Raw genomic sequence first — 22210 nt, forward strand, 5'->3', positions numbered from 1 at the left:
AAATAGAATTGTTTCATCCTGTCAATAACAACCATAGTTTCATAGTTTTTCTGAACATGCAAAACTTGATTTTATTTAACTTTCTAAAGTGGCATCTCTTTTTTTTCCCTACATTACTTAGAACAATTGTTTCCAAACCAAACTAGATATAAGAGACTTGCTATTTATTTGTTTACATTCCTATTTTTCAGGTGCTAGGGCTTGAATCTAGGAACTCATCCTTGATAGACAAGTGCTCTGCCTTGAGTTAGCTACATACCAGCCCATAAATCTATACCTTTTAATAAAGTTGTAAGATATTGAACAAATAGTCTAATGTATGTTAGATGTTATTAAATAGCTGTTCTGTGCAACTAGCCTCCCAGCCACTGGAAGAAGACACAGTTGGGGAGGTGCTATTTGAGATGTTAATGCTTACCAGGTGTTTTGAGTGATTTTAATACTCAAGGAAGCCTATGAGCTACAGAGCAGTGTGTCTACCTGGAATCCACTTCCTAAGAGGATATATACTGAGTAACTGTATTTTATCTAGTTTATCAGAATCCTCTACCAAATCTGTTAAACTTTAATTAGACCCTAGCTTTGAAGCTTATCATTCATTAAATGGATCCACACATCCAATTTGATATCTAAGATCTTAGAGGACTCTCTGAAGTCTCATGAGCCCAGAAGGTTGTTTTGCCATTCGTCCTTTCAACAGATGGATTAGAAAGTTGGGAAGGTTGACAGGGGTTCTTCTTTAACACTTAGAATTTATGACCCCAGCTTGGAGCAACTGAATAAATTGACTGAAGGCTGTACATTCATATTTTTCTCCAGATTTGACCAATGATCCTCTTGAACACTAAAATTTAAGCACTTCTACTTTCTACTTAATCTTGCTTTAAATAGTTTTTAAACTAATTGTACTAAAATCTCTGGCGTAGAAACTCCAGATTCATAATTCCTAAAAGCTTCCTTAGTAAATTTTTGGAAGTCACTAAGAGTCTTTGATTAATACACAACTCAGTGTCTCTTCTTTTCACCACACCTTTCTCCATAACCCACATAACAGTAAGTTCTTCTCTTTACCTTAGCACTTAGAAATAACGACTTGCAGTTAAAATGTATATTTTAATTATCAAGATATCTTTTTCTTTTTTCATTGATTTATTTGTTTTTGTTTTGTTTTGCTTTTTGCTTTTTTGTTTTTTGTTTTGTTTGTTTTTTAAGAAAGGATTTCTCTGTGTAGCCCTGGCTGTCCTGGAACTCACTCTGTAGACCAGGCTGGCCTCCAACTCAGAAATCCACCCCCCTCGCCTCCCAAGTGCTGGGATTAAAGGCATGCACCACCCACCACCACTGCCCAGCAAGGTATCTTTTCTTCTTCTAGGAATCCATGCTAAGAAAATGGAGAGACATCTCCTAGTTCTCTAACATGTATCTAATGCAAGTTTGCTATGGAGACTGTAGTATAGCTTAAAAATAAAGTGATTGAGAACCCATTTAAATTGCATATATTTCCTCTTGTGTCCTATTAACAGTTTTTAAAGCCGGGAGGTGGTGGCGCACGCCTTTAATCCCAGCACTTGGGAGGCAGAGGCAGGTGGAATTCTGAGTTCGAGGCCAGCCTGGTCTACAGCGTGAGTTCCAGGACAGCCAGAACTGTACAGAGAAACCCTGTCTCAAAAAAAAAAAAGAAACAGTTTTTAAAAATATATACTTTTTTGTCTATTAAACAAAAATGTAATGATTAAATGTTTTATTAAAATTTAATAATATTAATAAAAGGAAAGTATATACTATTGGTAACTTTAAAAGATAATTAAGTTCATTTTAGAACTCATAGCAGACATTTGGTGTTAAGATACAGCTCAGTGGTAGAACACATGCTTAAAATACATAAGGCCTGTGCTCAGTCATCAGGACTTGAAGGAAAATTCCACTGAATCTGAGTTTTTAATCTCACTAAATCTTTTGTTTTTCTCATCAGGTACAGATCTCTCCAAAAAGAAAAAAATAAGCTTTTCTTAAAATTTTAAATTATGAAAGTTATAGACAAAAGGTTGTACTGTCATTATTAGTAAAATAAATTGTTAACTTTAAAATGTGAACAAGCTTGCATCTTATGACCATTCATTATTGCAAAGGAAACTACACAAAGATTGGATATATCCAGATGCTCCAGCATGTGCACACAAGGATGGTTACATATGTAATATGGAGAAATTTTACATCCATTTGATGATTTTCTTTTTAATTCCATTATTAATACTGTCAAGTTTATTTTTTTAAGATTTATTTATTATATGTAAGTACACTGTAGCTGTCTTTAGACACTCCAGGAGAGGGCATCAGATCTCATTATGGATGGTTGTGAGCCATCATGTGGTTGCTAGGATTTGAACTCAGGACCTTCAAGAGCAGTCGGCACTCTTAACCACTGAGCCATCTCTCCAGCCCTGTCAAGTTTATTTTTAGTATATGAAAGATACTTTAAAATAATGAAAATGCTTCTGGTACAAATGTCAATAATAAACTATAGGTCTATTTTTTTAAAAAAATTCACTTTTCACATTTTAGCAATTTATTCCCAGAAATGATACTCTACTATTCATTTTTATGCAATGATGAAAACAATCATATGCCCTTGATGAAAAGGAAACAGAACATTAAACTTTAACCCTGCTCCCTGAGATTCCGAAGACTTTATATGTTAAGCTGACATGATGGAATGAAAAAAAAAAAATAGATAAATGAACATGGTCAAATAACCCTCTCTAAGCCCCCACTGGATGCTGTCATTGATGGGAAGAAATCTATAATTTCATTTTTTCTCTCTCTTATAGGCCAGAAATGTCAGATGGATTTATAAATATACTCTGATGAACATAGAAGGAAGCATCTAAACTCTCCCTGATTTATGACAACCCAAATGCTGAATTCTCTGTACTCAGTGTTTGATTTGCTTCTTCTGAGGTTCTATTACCTAGTGACTACATGTTGGTGAACGTTTCCCTTTCCAGTGATTACCTGGAACTCTTTAGTCCATTTTTTATATTTACAATTGATCAACACAAAATAATTCAATATACAGTACCCAGTGTAAAATATACAGGTCAGCAATAAATAGTATTTTTTAAAATGTTAAACTTCAGCAATAAAATGCAAAGAAAAACTACATGGAGATCCAACTTTAAACAAAGCAGGATTTTCATGAACAAGAAAAGAGTCAACCATTAATGATGGCAAGAATCTGGAGAAAGAGCAAAGCTTATAAACTGCTGGTAAATGTATTAAAAATAATTTCATATACACACACATGCATGCATGCATGCACATGTATGTATTAGGTCATTGTACTCTAAAGAAAAATGAAGATTTGTCATTTTAAGGGAATACATGGGGAGAGAAAAATTTGTGTTTCAATTTTTAAGAATATTACGTTCTGTTTGAATAAATTCACTCTTTGTAATATATCACATGTAATAAGTTAGTGATAAGTCAATACTGTTGTACATGAGAAATATAATTCTAGCTTTTTCCAACTCTAAGTAGTTTTGTTATCTGTTCAAATATGCCAGTGAGGAAATTATGTTACTTGTACCTAACTTGTAAGGCATACCTCTATGAATTTAGAGTTTTTAAACATACTGCTTTTTGTGATATGGTGCAAACATTCCTTATCTCAATCAGTTATCATGTCTTATATTAACTACAAGTTAATGTAAAGTACTATTTAACTTTTTTCTTGAGGATAGTTGAAGTTTTTATGGGTGACATAGATGTGAATGGTGATTCATAGGTGATAGGCTCTCAGTATCAATGGGATGATGATATTAGGCCTAGTAAGCAGACCAAAACTGTAAAGCTACACATAGGACTGATTCTCAACAAGGAATATCACCAAGAATGTACAATTCCTAGTACAATGCCCCTTTAAAAAGGAGAATGCGTGGTTAGTCGATAATGACTTTCCATAAGAGAAAGTGTGAAGAGAAGAGAGAAAAAGGCCAGAACACTGGGGAAAGTAAATGGGGAAAATGGATTTGCAGTCTTAGTTGGTCAGGTAGGGACCATATTTAAAGTAAAACATTTTTTTTGTTATTGCTTATTCTGCCTGCCTTCATCTTTATAAAATAAGAATAATATCAGCCTCCAATATCTAACATTATTTCTGAACTCATTCCACGATATAGTCATTTTTGAACATCAAAATTATAAGAATAAATCAGTAATTAATACAAAGTAGTATCAGAGGGCATATAGTATTTAAAGGAAAGAAGTGGCTCACAAAGTTGAGATTTCTTTAAAGAATGAATTTGGGTTTCAAGTTTTTTTTTTTAAGCCAGTGCCAAAGATTTGTATCAGGCAATCCTAGTGGCAGTTTATTAATAATCTGTCATGAGAAACTGACACATCAGGAGCTGAATTCTGCTAAGCTTTACAATGAAATTTCTTCTTTTTATTGTACCAGAATTACATAGTTCTGTGGAAAGGCTTTAGTAAGTTTTAATATGCTTTAAACTCCCCTTTTTTTGTCACCACATTTACTACCTTTCCTAATACCTCATTATCAACAAGTCAAATCAACAAATGTCTAATCTTGATTCTCTCAGATACCTATGCTATGCCAAACGGAAGCAAGATAACACACATTTTCGTAGAAGTTGATAAGTTTGCTTTCAGGCAGATGGAAAAAGCCTTACCAACTAAATTACTTGTTCCTGATATGTTAGGCATAGAGGAAAAACTAAATAGAGTATGGAATCCATATCGAGTGAGTATTAAAGTTAAGCCATGGGGACTCACAAGTAGATAATTTACTTAATCAGAATTATGTTTAACCTAGTCAGACAGGAATGATCTGCCCAAAGGTGAGAAGAACAGATAACCCATATGTCTCCATACTGAATGGTTTATATTACCGACACTACTGCAATGAAACATCATTGAACCAATTTTTTATGAATAGCAGTTAAATGTTCGGATCAGAAATCAAAATGATTTCTCTATATATCAAATATTATGCTGCCATCAATCACCTAAAATATTTTTCATGAACTTTTGTTGCCTGCATGCTTTCTGTTTCTGTTTTTTGCTGTTATTGTTTTTGGTTTTGGCTGTCCTAGAACTCACTCTGTAGACTAGGCTGACCTTGAACTCCAATCTGCCTGCCTCTGCCTCCCAAGTGCTGGGATTAAAGGCGTGTGCCACCACTACTGGATAACCAAAGTATATAGTTAGTTGTATGAGACTTTAGGTGCAACAAGGAGAAAAGTTATATTTAACAATACAAGGAGAAATTTTAAGCATCGACTGTACTACTGAATAGAATTCACAAAGTTTGACTTAGGTTTTATACAGCAATTAGTAAAACATGTAATTCACCTTCTTTGAACATGAGCAGAGTATTATTTTTCTTATATCAGACAGCTTTAAATATATTTATTACCTAAACTCAGATCCATACTTTCAAATTTACCTTTTTTAGTCCAAGGCTCAAGTTTTCAAATGACAGTCAATAACAGTTTTTCACATTATAATCAAATTCTATATGCCCCCTTCAATAATATGAAGGTTTCCATGTCATACCTAGCTCATGTCCTACAGGTCTCATGTCTGAAGAGTGTAGTTAGTTAGCAACTTAGAGCAACGGCAATAGCCTTTGTCTTGGGAGTCTTTCAGACCACTCCCTAACTCCTTTTTTAATCAGACTTAGTATTATTTTGGCTTTCTGTCCCCTCTCTTCCTCTTTATTGACCCTCTCCCTGTTTTACCTCTTTCCCCTTTTGTATTGGAATGTTCTAAGCAAGTTGCCAAGAGAGAAACACAACCAATACTCCTACATAGTTGCACAGTTTGCAAACCACAAGAATGAGCAATACAGCAAGATGTCCATATTTGTGCATTTGTGGCCCTTAAATCTTGGAGATGACTAGTGACTGGCTGATTACACTGATTAGACCTGTTTAATAAGGGTGTTTATGCCTTGTAGTGTGTATCAAGCTAACTACACATGGCTGGAGAGATTGTGGTACCAGAGAACATACAATTGGCATTTATTTAAATCTGTAGTTTGTAATTCAATTCTAAATACTCAGACTTTATCAACAGATATTTTCACACCATTAAATATGATGTTTCTTCTTGTTGTTGTTGTTGTGCTTGTTTGATTTTTAGAAAATGCAGATTATTACAGAAATCCACAGTTAAGGTATATCATGAGAGAGAGAGAGAAAGAGAGAGAGAGAGAGAGAGAAAGAGAGAGAGAGAGAGAGAAAGAGAAAGAGAGAGAGAGATTTTATTTTTATTCATTCCTTAGAGGAGATGTATTAAGTTTAAAATTTCAAAAAGTAAAAAGTTTCTAAAAAGAAATTTCATAACTTTAAAAGAGATACATTCTAAACTCAGGTTGAGAAATGGGGGAGGGCAGCTTTTGGCATCACAATTGAAGAACAGATTATTTGAAGTTTACAATCCAAACTTAACTCACAATAGCTTTACAAGTGATATTAGTTTTTCTCATCATGTATATAAAATCTTTACTCCAATAAAAATGGTTTTGTTAAAAGAAAGGCAATCTACTAAGATAACCAACTCTACATCTTCTGTCTTTGTGATTCTTTCAAATTAATAAAAATTTCTTTGCAAATTACACAAGGAGTTTTGCCTTCAACCTTTTTCTTAATGTGCTTTGCTGTGTTCTTTTCATGTTGGCTACAGTTGGTCTTCCTTCCTATCATCCATGCTATTCCAAAGGTCAACAACTCACTCCAATGGTGGATGGAGCTCTTTGCTAAGCTGCAGTGACCCATAGGATAGCATAGTTATAGTACCTGTTTTTTTTTGTTGTTTGTTTGTCTTTTTGCTTAGGTTATTTTCAATGTATGATAAATTTAGAGAAAAATAAACTATCCTATCTTATATTGACAATTATCTTTAAAGTCTTTCTAAGTAGGAGACCATAAATTGGAATTGTTGGCAATACATAAAAAGTGGTTTTGGATTTACAAAAGAAATTTGGAAGCACTAACAGCATGAATGATGGCAAACAAAACTATAGTTATTATTTTCCAAGTGCTAAGGAAGATTTCTTTTTTATCTGAACGTGTGCACCTAAGAATACTATGGTTAGTTGTGGTACATTTAATCTGATTAGTTATGTATCGGAGTGTAATTAAAACAAAAATCTGTTAATTTTCCTCAGAAGTGTTACTTAACTTACACGTAAGGTTTTTTTGTTAGTTTGTTTTGTTTTTATTTATTGATTTTTTTCATTCACCTCTCCACATGCAAGCATGGTATTTTGAAACTATGATATTTGGCACTAATATGTTGGTATATAATGCACATATTTAAAAGCTACGACCTTCGAATGTCAGTGTATGAGGAATCAGTAATATCTGCCATAGAGACATCCCTGAAGAACTTGTGGCATGATTAAAAGATGTTCTTGTAGGAGAAATTGGCACCAGGGACTCAGACCTTTACACACATTGTCCCCATCTGGTGTCACTCTTTTTGAATATTTAGGAGGTATCACCATGCTGGTGGAAGAACATTGGTAAGGGTGGGCTTTGAGATTTCACAGCAATGTCTTATTTTCTGTTTGCTCTTTATGTTTAGTGCTTATGGTTGGTATGTGAGCTTTCAGTTTTCAGTTTCAGCCATCATGTCTCCTGCTTGCTACCATGCCTCGCTACCATGAGGATGAAATCTTCTTATCCTTAATCCATCAGCCAAAATAGACTCTACTTTATATAACTTACCTTGATCATGGTATTTTATCACAGAAACAAAAAGGTAACAATAACAGTCCATCACAGGATAGTGTTTATGAATTCCTGGTCTCCAGTTATTTGTGGTATTTCGGTACCTCAGAATGCTTAGAAAAGAGGATTTTGCTGTAAGAAGTAAGAAACTGAAGATGGACTTTGTAGGTTTACAATCTGTCCTCATGCCATGTATCCCTTCTATCTGCTTCCTGCTTTCAGACAAAATGTGGCCACTGTTTCCTGAATGCCAGGCAAGCATGATGCCCCTGCTGCCAAGCCTTCCTCACCTTGAAGGACAGTACCTCCTCCAGAAATGTCAGCCAAGTAAACTCTTTCTTCCCTTAAGTTGCTTTTTGAGAGAATATTCCATCAAAGCAACAGACATATAATAAATGCAAACATTTTGCTGAGTATTTCAAGTACTAGTCTTACATATTATGTTCTTTTATAACTGTCCTTTCACATTACATTTTCCTGCATAAGATACTGTTTCTTTTATGTTAATGAAAACATTGCTGGTTCTTCATTCCTTAAAGTAGTTTGCTCGAAGACTCTCTGATGCTGTGACTCATATTGGAATACTGGTCAGATATTCACACTCAGCTTTGTGGATGAGATGCTGTAGTTGAGGATCTGTGCTTAATGCACCTTGAGAGATGTAGTGTGTCAAGCACATGCAAACTACTACTCTTGGCTCAATATGCACAGGGTACTTTTAATAGTCCCTTTTAATAGTCCTACATAGTTGTGTTACAGAAAACTTTCATCAGGAAAATCTTATTCATAGCTGGGGTATTGTCTTCTAAATTAGAGCAAGGGATGGTTCAACGTGAATAATGGATTTAAATTCACTTAGAAACTCAACCTGCAGAGAGAAATATAGGACTTATATCTACAAAATTACAATGGGAGCAAATGGTGCGGCCATTGCACCTACATGTTTGATTCTTTGTATTCCTTGTTCCTCCATGTTAAAGAAATAATAATTTTCTGGAAAGTATTTAAATTATTAAATACTAATATGAAGGGAAATTTGGTTTGTAATACAAAATATTTATGATAGAATGCCACATGGAAGGAAGTTGGTTAGAGCTTTCTGAAAGTATGCTCATTTATAATGACAAGCAACCATGTAAAATGCTTTTCATATTTGCTTGAATTTATTAAGATTCTACCCAAATATCTCTTATCACATGTTGTCAATAAGCCTAAAAATTCCTGCACATAGCAGAATTAATATAGAACTCATCTCAAACTTCACATTCAATTAGATGGTTCAACCCACACACACAGACACACACACACAAGCAAACATACACCAACACACACACACAAAACTTCATCTCATTCCAAAAGGCTGTGTTTTTAATAGTCTTCTTAGGACCTCAGCTGGATCTTTGGAACATGATTACTTTCTCTAGGAAAGTTACCAAATTTTGAATGAATGAGTAAAAGACTCTTTGTAAAGATTTAGCACCAGTTTTTTTTTTTTTTCAGTTAAATTCACTGAGGCTAAATCAAAGACGTTTTATTATCTTTATTTTTCCAGTTCTCCATTGTTAGAAAGCAGGTTACTTTAAATTTTTATTTTGATCAGCAGACTGCAATGTGATATTAAAGAATAAAAAAGTAATTATTATTTCATTCCAAGATAGTTTTACCAAGAAGCAGTTATTATGTTAAGTAGCTCATTCTTGAATTAAAGTGAAAGGTCAGGAGGGACCATCAAATGAGCCCCTGTATCCTCATTATTATTCTATTGTTGTATCTAGCAAATGTACCAGCCACTACTAAAGATGTGCTTTGTGTTACAAAGATTGTCAGCCTCAAATGACTAATCTTATAGCACTGTTAAATAGATAGGTGATCACAGATCTTTTTCTGAATGATATTTCTTTTTATTCTTAGATGATTTTTGCTTTATGTGGAATTGATCTGCAGACTTAGTTTAACTTAGTTCCTTTATTTAAAAATATGTTGTATATCACAGAAAATGGTATCACATTCATATCATGGTATAATTGTGCTGTCTATAATCCAAATTAAAAGACTATGCAAACAGGGGGAGGGGGAAGGCAACAGGGGTTTGTTCTTGTTTTTTGGGTTTTTTATGGCTTTTTTTTTTTTTTTGAGTAGAACCTGGGAAAGGAGAAATCATATGACATGTAAATAAAGAAAATATCTAATAAAAATAAATAAATAAAATCAAATTTAAACAAACAAAAAGACTATGTTAACTATCATATCTTTCATGGAATATAAAAATAAAAAATTCCACAAATCTTGAAATGACTCATGTTTTTCAGATCATTTCCATTATTTCTTTACTGTGATACAAAAAACATGTGGATAACTATTTTGTTTTTATGTTTTTATAAACATGTATAAACAGGATTTTAATAATTACTCACATATTATCATCAAAGAGCTAGAATGCTTTGTAAATCCATTATATAACTACTACTTTCAATCAAGTAGTCACATATATTAAAGTGGCCTCTATAAATGTGCCAAAATATTCAGTCAGGATAAAAAAACTCAGTATGACTAATAAGTTGTGATCATTTTATTGCCTCTGTTAGGAAACTGTTCATGCTATTACAATCAATATTATCTTTTGAAACCTAGCTGTGTGAATTACTACTCCGCTGATGACTGTGATTATTTATGCTATTAGGCACACATATAGTCTTTACTAAGGATAAGACATTGTACTGTGGGCCTTACAAGTGTCCATACAGATATAATTAGAAACCATTTTCCCTTAAGAAAAAAAATTCAAGCCAAGCTAAACATAGAGAAAATGCTTTACTACAGAGAATGGCCAGGCTGTTAATTAACAAAAGTGCTCCGGCTAGGATATATTTCTTTTACTTTTTCTTTCTCTATTTTTTCATCCTATTTTTTCTTTCCTTTTCCCTTCCTCTTTTTCTTTTTTGAGGCAAAAATCTCATTCAGCCAAGGCTGGCTTTGAACTCACTATTTAACATAGATGACCTGATGTCTTTCTCCTCTAGCCTTGAGTTCCAGTGAGTTGGGATCACAGGTATGCACCAGCAGACATAGAGAATAATCATTTATTTCCAATTTATTTCCAAGGCAGTGCACAAATCTATCTTCTAGTTTTGATGCCCCACTAACACTCCTCCTTTTCATGGTAATTGTTCATAAGCAGAAGTTAAATTTTTTCACTTAAAGTCAACTAGAGTTAGATCTGTGATCACAGTTGTCCCTTTCTCATGACTAGCATTGTTCCTTGATACTCACAGTTACTCTCAATACAGAACATTATCACTCAGTTATATAATTAATTGCCCTAACATGTGGTGAGGTGATTTGAATATACATCAACCCACAAAGTAGCACTATTAGGAGATATGGCTTTGTTGGAGTAGGTGTGGCCTTGTTGGAGGAAGTGTGTCACTGTGGAGGTGGGCAATGAGAACCTCCTCCTAACCATGTAGGAGCCAGTCTACTCTATTTTGCCTTTGAAACAAGACATAGAACTCCCAAGTCCTCCAGGGGCCATGCCTGCCAGGATACAGCCATGTTTCCTGCCTTGATGATAGTGGACTGAGCCTCTGAATCTGTAAGCCAGCCCCAATTAAATATTGTCCTTAAGAGAGTTGCCTTGGACCTGGTGCCTGTTCACAGCTGTAAAGTCCTAAATAAACATGTGTGATTCTAATTATATTGAGACTTTAAATAAATACATATTTACCATCATGCATTGTGCTATTCTGTATGAATTATTCTATAGTAATCTAGGTCCTAGTAGCTCTGATTTACTCAAACTTCTACCTTTCAGCATTTTAATTTCAAACTTCCCTAAAAGTAAAAATCATAAATTATAGGCATAAAAATTCACTGGCTGATAGAGTTGCTTGTGTCTTATAAATACAGATGATAGTATGTAAACTTCGGAAGATTTTCATAACTAACAACGCTAATTCTGCTCACTCTGTGCCTTGCTACGCAAAGCTCAAAGGAATGTTTACTGTGTACTCTGTCCCCTTTCAGTCTTCTTCATCCGATGGACTTTCCTTGGGGCTCGCAAAGTTATCTCATAGCACTGTGCACTACCCTTCAGGACTAAAATGTCCTAGCTTCTTTTGACTGTAGAAATACCTCCAGTCACAACCTGAATTTTTTCAAGTAGCTAGAAAATGTTTAGAGGAAAAGAGAGCCAGGAAAAAGCATAAAACTGAAAAGGCAATTGGGCATATGGATATATTCTGCATTATAGACCAGCGAGGCTGCCCAACTTTACCAAACACATACTTTCTGTCAATATCTTCCTTTAACTTTTCAAAAGAAACCCTCTATGTATTACTATCAAAGTTTTCTCACACTGTTATTTAAAGAAGAATGGCTCTGATAGCTTGCTCTGAAGAAAATGTACTGTTCTGTCTCTGCACAAGTCTCGCAGCAAGTGTGTTATCTCTGGTTCCAACAATGTCTACTCAGATGGCTTAGGGTATGCATTCTTCTCAGAGTGAATCTGTAATCGCTGATAGGTGGGTGAAGCATCATTCCATATAAATGTGTATATGTATATAACTTGGGCCAGTGGCTTTTGTTCACATAATTTTACTATTATCTGTACTGCCAATCCAACCTACTGCTATTTCTTAAATCCTAGCACAATTTCACACTCTTTGTCTACAAAGACACTATAGCATTTTAAAATCAGCCTTTCTTCTTTCTATTCTTCCAGGAACTTCTCAAAGATTCTGTTTTTTTCTGATAAAACTTTCTCTAGTTATGTGGCCTTAAGCAAATTTCTTACCTCCTATAAAATATAGTTCTCCTTGCAGAGCAACAATCTCTCCCTCACCTGACTTATTTGTGAGTATCCCTAAGCATGATGTAGACATTATATACTCATGTGCCCTCCTCCTCCCTGCTCAGTATTCCAGTCTGCCAGCCAGTGCAGAATACACTGCTGAGCCTAATATCTGCATTCAGTCTGTGTTGGATCAAATCCCAAGGAACTGTATTTTCTCACAGGAATAGTGACTTGTGGAGAGCTCTTGGTGTTCCAAGGATATTGGCAAGAATGTTTAAATTGTTCTAGGACAAGGAAGTAGGCTCCAGATAAATACAGCTGAGGAATGTGTTCCTTGTGTCTTGATTATCTTGATAAGTCTCTGAATACAGTGAACATGAGACCTTTGTTTATGCCTTGTTTCTTGACCTAAATTGACCCTATTTTTTGTATGTACCTATAATAATATAAAAGCAGCCTGGAAAAAATAAACATGCGTCAGCATTTGCTGTAGTCATATTATAGTTTTATCTAATTGTTTGGTTTTTTGTTAATCCTCCCTCCCTTCCTCGAGACCCAGTTGACTGACTGAGTGGGCTTGGTCATTACTGTTATTGTTCCTTCTTGCCAATTTGTATAAAATATTTGAATTTATTATGCACTCATTGCTTTTGTTCATTTTATTTATTCTCCCCTCATACATTATATTCCTACTTCAGCCTCCTCTCTGTCCACTCTGCTCAGTACACCTCATTTCCTCTCTCCCCCAGTTCCATTGTTCCTACCTTTCCCATCTGAAAGATCAAGCCTTCCTGGGATATCAACTACACATGACATTACAAGATGCATTAAGACTCAGGATAAACCCTCATATTAAGCCTGGATGAGGCAATCCAGTATGCAAAAAGTGTCCCAAGAACAGACAAAAGAGTCAGAGACAGCCCCACTCCCAAGGTTAGAAGTCCCACAAAAACCCCAAGTTAAACAACTACAGGATGTATACAGAGGATCTAGTAGAGACACATGATGGCTTTATGATTGCTGCCTCAGTCTCGATGTGCCCTTGAGAACACCAACTATGCACTTACTTTTAACCAAAATTATTTACAAAGAGAAAATAGGGCACTGAACAAGCCAGTTATCTTGTTATATATATGTCCACTGAAAAGTCTAAGAGATTATAGACTATATACACAATATAAGAAGTCTGCCCTACATTCTTGGGAGAAATAAATCCCTGCTTACCATATCAGCTTTTATCCTGATCTCAATCTTTTCCTGACTCAGTGATTTGATCTAAAGATGTCTTAGTCTTATCCCTACCTCACTGTAGCCTTTAAAACCATTTGCATGGTGAGCTTTGTATTACATAGTGTGAATCATGCTTGATCTAAATGAGGAGAGAATCTGACTCTGCAACTAAGGAAATTAAAAAATAACAATATGAATAATCTGAAAATAAAAGTCTTGCTGCAAACATTAGGTTAAGAGATGTATTTAACCATGTAAGCAAAATGTGTATAATTATCTGAAATTTTGAAAATTATGTTTTAAACATTAAAGAAAAATATTTATAACAAAAATAATGTTCTGTGACATTTCAAATATGGTCAATCCAAAATGATGCCACATGTATTTTAGTAACAGCTATGTATCTCGGTGAGTGTACACATACTGCGAATGTGGAAAACAATCAGTGAAGTACACCAGAACTTTATCACATAAAGTGCAGACAATTTCTTTTAATTGACTCTAAAATATATTTATCTTTTTGAACAATATGTTTACCCCTTTGAATCATAAATGTATTTATCTCTATGAATATCAAAATAATTAAAATGGCTTTTACTCTTGACTTAATTATAACATAATAAGTTGTTTATTAAGGTATTATGCTACCTTTTAACCCACTAGTTTGGAATAGTAGGCAAGAGTAGAAATGAATTCATATCATAGATTTGTCTAAGTTAAAGACAGCATGTTTGCATTTGTCAATAACATATATCAAAAGAAATTAACAAAAAATGTGATCATAAAATATAATAATAGATTTCAAACAGTGTACATCAGCTTATTTATTTGAATTACATATCAAATATTCAATTTTCTAATAGAGAAAATAGATAAGGACTGTGCTTTTCTCCTTTTACTTTTGCTCTAAGTTACACATAATTGTTGTTATCTTGGGCAAAAAAAGAGGCTCTTGGATGATGTGCTAAGTAATTGCCAGCTTTTCCACATCATCTTCCCATGGTTGAATGGTACATGTGGTATGCTCAGACACAGTTCAGATCTGCTACAGGAGGTCACCAAAGGTGGCTTCTTCTTTTTAATGATAATATTCACCATACTGTAGTATGATACATAAATGTATTTTGTTAAGAAAGAGGATTGCCTGAATTGCATGGAGAAAGGTTTAAAGATCATAATTTACAGGTTAATTGTAAACAACAGGCTCATTTGGTGCTCCTAGAACTTTTCAACTGTTTCGGTGACAAAGATCAGTCTTGGCCACCTCTTCTCCATTAGCTGACTGTTTTACTATGGATTTGTTTAGAGAATGCCAAATACTATGGATATTCATGGTGTTAATATATATATCTGTTCCTGTTCTTTTCCATAGTATGTTAAATTTCCAGTAAATCTTATCTGTTTTATGTGTTATATCTACATCTATATGCATAGACTCAATAGCAGGGCCATTAGCCACCACAAGGTTTCTTCTAGGTCATCTATACTTAGTTTTAAGGAACCATATTAATATCTATCATCAAAGCCTTATCTCTGTTCCTAATTTACATTTCATCCAAAATAAGAATTATAATTCAAACTATGGGCATAATCTTTAAAAATGTCAAGAATTTCTTTTAAAAATAAAGTTCTAATACAAATTATATACTCTTCAAATATCTAAATAATCAACACTCAAGGAAACATCTTTCTTTTGTCTCAAGGACATCCCTAAACAAAAAAAATTTAATAACATTTATTACATTTCTTAAATATCTTAAAGTTATAAAGATTTATAAAATAACTGACATTAAAACAATATACTATATAGTTTCTGTTGTATATCTACTGTTTTGAGCTTTGAATTATTTTGAAGTTATGACACAAATTGCCTTGAAGATTCAGGAATGGAAAAGAAAGTTTAGGCATAGATATGTACTAATGAAACCAATGCAACTTCCATGGAAATAATAAGATGATTCTGCTATGTTTCAATGTACATCTGATAATTTTAGTTAATATATAATTTATTTGAATGCTTAAACAAAACTATCATATCAGAAGAAAATCACCTGCAACTCAAAGGATGCCAGTAATAAGGCAATGCAATCTATGACAAATATTTGAGTAATTGACTCAATATTTTATTAATGAAATAATAGATTTTGATAGGATTGTTCCAATAAGTCACTGAGGAAGTATGTGTTAAATTATTATTTTCACCATGGGATTTAATATGCACATCTAATTAGCACAAAGTAATGCTTTCTATAAATTTTTGTATGTTTTTGAGACAGGGTTTCATGGTTTATCCCTGTGTAGAGTGGAAGTCACTATGTAGACCAAGGTGATCATGAACTCATAGATATCTGGTGACCTCTGCCTCCAAAATATTTTAATTAAATATGTGCAACATGTCTTGCTTTATACCTAAATTTTGATGTTTAAGTATAAAATAAATATATAAATCATGAGAAATGTAATTTAATTATTGTACCCATGAAGATTATTAAGTAGAAATAATCTGTTAAATTAACATATATTACCCTGCAATTTGTATTGTAAACTAAAATGACTCATCCCTACTGGCTAGTCTTCTTTATATCAGAAGTTTCTACCTTATCTACTGAGGGAGAAAAGTATTCAACAGTCTTATGGAGCTGTAAACTCTGTGATCTACAGTAAGGACTGTGCTGCCAAGATATGTACATTAGTGCACAGTGTCACGAATGTTAAGGGAGTAAGCAACCACTTTCTGGATAGATTTGGATTAATTTCAAGTCTGCTGAATGAGACAGAACTCATGACTGGTACAGATAACTCAACCAAAACTCATGACTTGCTAACTCATAGCTCCTAGGGGTGAAGCTAATAATAAATCAGAAAACTCTACTTAACAGAGGCTGATAAATGGATCTATTATTAAACTTCCTTATAACATACAGTTTATACCTCAAATTGTTCATACCTGTATACCCACATACTAGCACATCTCTCATCCTTCGTCAGTGAAGTTCATTTTGACAGTAGATAGTAATTATAGAAACAAATCATTAGTCAGTGTGCAAGGAATTAATGGTCGTGGTACACTCAACTTTAAATGACACATATCATTCCATTTCCCAAAAGTCTTAGGGTTCATATCAGAATGAAAATCAGAAAGAGTTAGATAGTGGATACGTGAAGAGAAACATTATTTGCAAGAGATAATGGAGCTGTTGCACACAAAAACTCATAGAAACTATGTTTGTATGGATAAGATCAAGCCAATCAAAGACCCAAGATTGACAGGAGAGAGACAATGTGTCACTCCAAAATAAAAAGCTCAAACATGATTGGACCTGGGAAGGAAGGGTCAGATTTCTTCAGGAATGTGACCCTTCTACCAGTTCTAGGGTAGATAATTTCACACCCTTCTACATACAGGCAACACTAAAAGAGATTTGTGCATTTAATAAAAGAGATAAGAAATGCTGTTGAGAGGGAAAAGTTAGGGGTAAAGGGGAAATTGGAAGGAAGTGAGTGTATTGATTAAAGTATTATATGCCTGTATAAATTTTCAGTTAAAATCCTACTAGTTATTAATATTAAAATATAAAAACCAAATAGTTTCTAAACAAAAATATTATATTTAATAAATTTCATAAATATATTAGATACAATAAATGAGGACATAAGTGTTATCCTTTTAGTAACCTTTTTATTGAATCTGTGCCTATAATATATATGTAATAGACATGATGCTATGTATGTTCATGTGTTATTTAGAAGAATATTTTTCTGTAAGGATATCTAAATAAATCATCATAATTCCTTCCATTATTGTCAAAGTCTCTTTGAGTCTAAATCTGCTTCTTTGTGTCATCAATAATCATTTTTAAATACCCTGTCTGCTGTTTCTTTATAAAAAAAAATGTAACTAAATGTGTAAGTAAGGTACCTAAAAATAATGGGACTATACATCATTTGTGTCACTTATCAGGTATGTTTTAGAAATGAAACCTACTTAGACATATGGTCTTACTCATTTGTTTCTGTGTGCTAAGCCTATCCTTTCCTACAAATACAAAGTTTATGCTATACTATTAGTGTGCAGGTAATCTGCCTTTTAAGTACTGAATAGAAACTGCACACTCCGTTGCTTACTCTTAAGGGACATATGAACAGAAAATCGCCTTGTTAAAAATTAATTTTACTTTCATAGCACAAACTTACACTTGTATACATTCTATGATGTTTTTATTGTAAGCCAGATCCACATTTACCAGGTGGTCCTTAATGTAATTAGCCAATGAACTCTATAAATTAATAAGATCTTATGATTTTTATTAGAAAGTATCAATTTTCCTATTTTACTTGCAAGATCACATATTTTTCTTTTAACTCCCCAAAACTCAAACATTAAGCCTTCACAGAAAAATGCAGTTTGATAAATCTTGACAGGTGATAAAATAAGTTTTACTTTAAATAACACATCACCTCTGTTCGTTGGTATCAAATAGACTTCACTATAAAATTCTTAATATATAAAATTGTCACTCATGTCCAAAGAACTTTCTTCTGTTATCTAAATCTTTACTTTTTTCTATCATACATTTAAATTTAAATGAGAGCCATATATAAAACTCTACCAAATATTCTTTATAACCCATCCAGCACTAACTTTGGGTAGAAAGTACTGCTTAGTTTTTGCAATGTTTATGGTAAAATATCTAGTAATTTATGCCAGCTTCTTTGTAAAATATACACACTACCATACAAAGAAAAGTCAACAAGCCTTCATTTCAGAACCTTTAATAAAGCAACATAACTTTTGTAACTAGTGTGTGTGTATGTTTACCCATCTTTTTATTTTAAAAGGTACATTTTACATTTAAACCACAAAGGAAAAGTGACCAAAATTATTACTGATTTCTTGTATCCCAGGATTGTTACTGCTTTACTCACAACAGACAAGTAACTGTCTACATGGTATTCTTTGCAGTCTCTTCACCCCACCCTCCTCCATTCTTAATTCTGTCTTCTGTCTTCTGTAGGTAGCATTTTAAAATGAATTAAAATCGATTTAGGAATAAAAAACACATTCTAAAGCTATGCATGTGTTAACTGTAATCTTACCATCGACTCACAGGTTAGGCATTCAAAGGACGTTCTCCACCCTGAGACCTAAAGAAATATAATACAAACCATGCTGTTAGTACTGACATTTAACTTTAATTATTTAACAATGAATACCTTTATGATCTAATTAGAATTTTTATATGATTTATTAATGTATATTTAACTTAACAGTTTTGATTATACTATTTGTCAGAAATATCATCACTCAACTTACATGATAATTATTGATATTTAACATTCATTTCTTTTAATTTGACTATTTCAGGCACGGATTAGAGAGGAAACCTGATCAGCCTGTCTTCGTGTGAGTCTATGAGAGATGGATATATCTGCACACATAGTGAACTTTAGAGATGGAATTCTACAGGTAAACACCATTCATTCTTTACTAGTGCCAATATATACATTTACATAGAGATCCATATAAAATGTTCATTGTGCACCACCAGAGTGATTATAGTAATGTAATCTATTCTATACTTTCTGTTATAAATTCAGGGGAATACAGAATTATATATGACAATGAACATTCCATATCATAATTTTAAGACTATGCCCTACCCCATAGTACAGAAGATATTTTTTCAAGTCATCGAAACTTATGCTTGTAGCTAATTTTATTGCCTTTAAGCTACTTGACTATGATCACTCCTGGCATTATTTGACAGATATCATAGCCTTTGCAATTGGTTTATTGTTTTCATATTGCTTATTGACCAACAAAATTACTAATCTCTAAAATTTGCTATTTCTAAATACATGCTTCTAATATGAATAAAAATAAAAATTAATCTCTTCTCAATGAGGAAATGAGCAGTATTTGAAAACTCTTCAGAAACCCATAAATGAATGAGTACAGCAGGTGTTCTTCTATATAGTATGTAGTTGACTACAATAAAAGTTAAAAAGAGGAACAATAAAAGAAGCACAGGCATGTGCATTGCTTAATGGTTACTGTTACTTTGGAGGCTATATTTTCTACAGATGTTTATGTACTATGGTGTATAAACTCAATATTCTAAATGAAAGCATTAACTGACAAAAGTGTGTTGAATACTTAACAAGGGTTGTCATATGTTAAATTGGATGTTTTACTGAAAAGAGTAATGGTAGAATTTAATTCAGTACCACTTTCATGTATAGGAAAATCAACACATCAAAATTTGATGTCTTCTGTCAGTGTGTGTGTATGTTGTGTGTGTGTGTGTCTATGTGCAAATGAGTACACTCAATGTGTATGTGTGTGAAGACTAGAATAAACCTGGGATTTCTCAGTTACTCTATGATCTATTTTTGTTGTTGGTGGTGGCAGTTTGCTTTTTAGAGGAGGAGTCTCAGTTCTCCTGTAACTTGCTGCCTGGAGTTCGTTGGATGGCTTTGAGCCTCTGGGATACACTTGTCTCTGCCTACCCAGTTCTGGAATTCCAATGTGTGCCAGCACATTAACCATTCTTTATGTGAGCTTTGAGGATAAAACTCAGGTCCTTATACTAGAACAGCAAGCAATTTTCCAATGAAAGCACCTATCCAGAGGCAAGCCTTGCTTTCTTATTCTGCAGGGTGAAATGTCTAAATGAAATGCAGCCTTGAATAATGAATGCTCAAAAAATCTCAGCTGAGGTCATCAGACAATGTGGTGGCAGAGATTTGAAGTATCCGAAATATATGATTTTTGATGTATTATGCTAAACTATGTCTGGCATTTGATATTGGCCTCTCCATTGTGAGTTGGTAAGATCTCTTCCTCAGTATCCCATAGGTGCTTTTGACTCCTTTTCCTTACAATTCACAAAGCATATTAACCTTTTAAATGCTCCAGACTAAACTTTCTAGTGTGACCCTATTGCCAATGTCAGCGCAGGAGGAAGACATGACAAAATCATGGTTGATATATACTTCCTATTGAAATTTGTTACAAGAAATCCTACCACACCCAAGGATCCATCTAAGAGACTTGACCTCCAAAAGTTACCTCTCAGTGGTCTCCTTCCCTACTCTTCCTTTTTATTGACAGATGCAATAAGTTAAATTTTGGTAGCATAATTAAAGGTTGAGATTTTGGAGCAAACATCTGGTTAAAACTAAATATTATTATGCCAAAATAAGCTGAATGAATACAGAAATTAAAAATATTGTTATTTGTATTGTATTCTTAAAAACTCAATGTCAAACTTTGCTATTGGCATATTACAGAAATAACAATTCACTTTTAATGCTTTTTAGCAGTATCACTTGCTAGATTACTTTCTCAAGAACTATGTTGCATTTTTTTTGAGTTTAAATGGAAGCTTTTAACTAAATAATTGAATTTCAATATAAAAATCTCATGAGATTTATGTTCTCTAGTTTCACCTAGAACGTGTATTTGGGTTTGTGACACTTATAAAAATCCAAAGGCCATTTTTGCCTGTATAATTGACATTATTATATTGATTAGGTATACCAGCCATGTGCATTCTAAATCACTGTACAGATTTACATTTAGGGATTCAGAAATAATGTTGAAGGCATTTGATAATTTGTCTTCCAAGGTTAAATCCAACAAGATAATTTCAAACATTTATGAAACCTAATGCAAAAGTGTGGCTCACTCCAAACTTAATTTATCTTTTTCAATGATTTGTGGGGTTATACTTGGGCAAAGATATGAAATATTGGGACATATTTAAACAGGAGCAGGACAATTTAACATGGCATGCATAAATAACTCTGTTTAGAAGATGTTTTGTGGAGATGGACCAGTTATTAAACTGTCAATGCCATTGGCACTGAGTTAGTTTTATCCTTGCTGCACTTCAGGAAATTTCATTTCTCATAAGAGTTTAACAATGTGAACTTATCATTTTAATGATGTGAACTTACCTCATTTCAGCTAGTTACATTTGGAAAATCAAGCATGACACAAAATGCTATGCTAAAATAAAATGGCCAACTTAAAATATATTACTGTAAATTTTATCTGTCTAGTATCTTAAACTTATCAGGTCAAAGAAGGAATACTTTATCATTACTGTGTGACTGACTAATATAGCCCAGATCTTTAGTTAGTTGTTTTTTAATATTAACAGTTATAGAACATGCACCATTTCTCCAGAAGCATTTAGAATATTCCATTTCCCTCATCTCAGCTCCACACAATCCTGCTAGCTATTTTAACATCATATGCATAAAAATACTAAAGAGGCTAACAAATCCAAAGACAGATGGACAATAACTGATAGAGTTGAGGTTCAGTAACGACCTCTCTTAGTTTACAGTGAGGTAGTCTCTCTTTATTCTCTCTCTCTCTCTCTCTCTCTCTCTCTCTCTCTCTCTCTCTCTCTCTCTCTCTCTC

The 22210-nt window shown here is 33.5% G+C and overlaps 1 protein-coding gene across 41 annotated transcripts in view; it reads right to left on the reverse strand.

The window, feature by feature from the left end:
* Positions 1-22210, reverse strand: part of Ptprd (protein tyrosine phosphatase receptor type D) — a 2240535-nt gene that overhangs the window by 1240026 nt on the left and 978299 nt on the right. For all 41 annotated transcript variants that reach the window (XM_031377711.1, XM_031377696.1, XM_031377694.1 and 38 more), the window contains exon 7: positions 18874-18921. The gene's annotated coding sequence lies outside the window, so the exon portion shown is untranslated. The remainder of the gene's footprint in view (positions 1-18873; positions 18922-22210) is intronic.

This window comes from Mastomys coucha, unplaced genomic scaffold (genome assembly GCF_008632895.1).
Source record: "Mastomys coucha isolate ucsf_1 unplaced genomic scaffold, UCSF_Mcou_1 pScaffold18, whole genome shotgun sequence".
Lineage (NCBI taxonomy): Eukaryota > Metazoa > Chordata > Mammalia > Rodentia > Muridae > Mastomys > Mastomys coucha.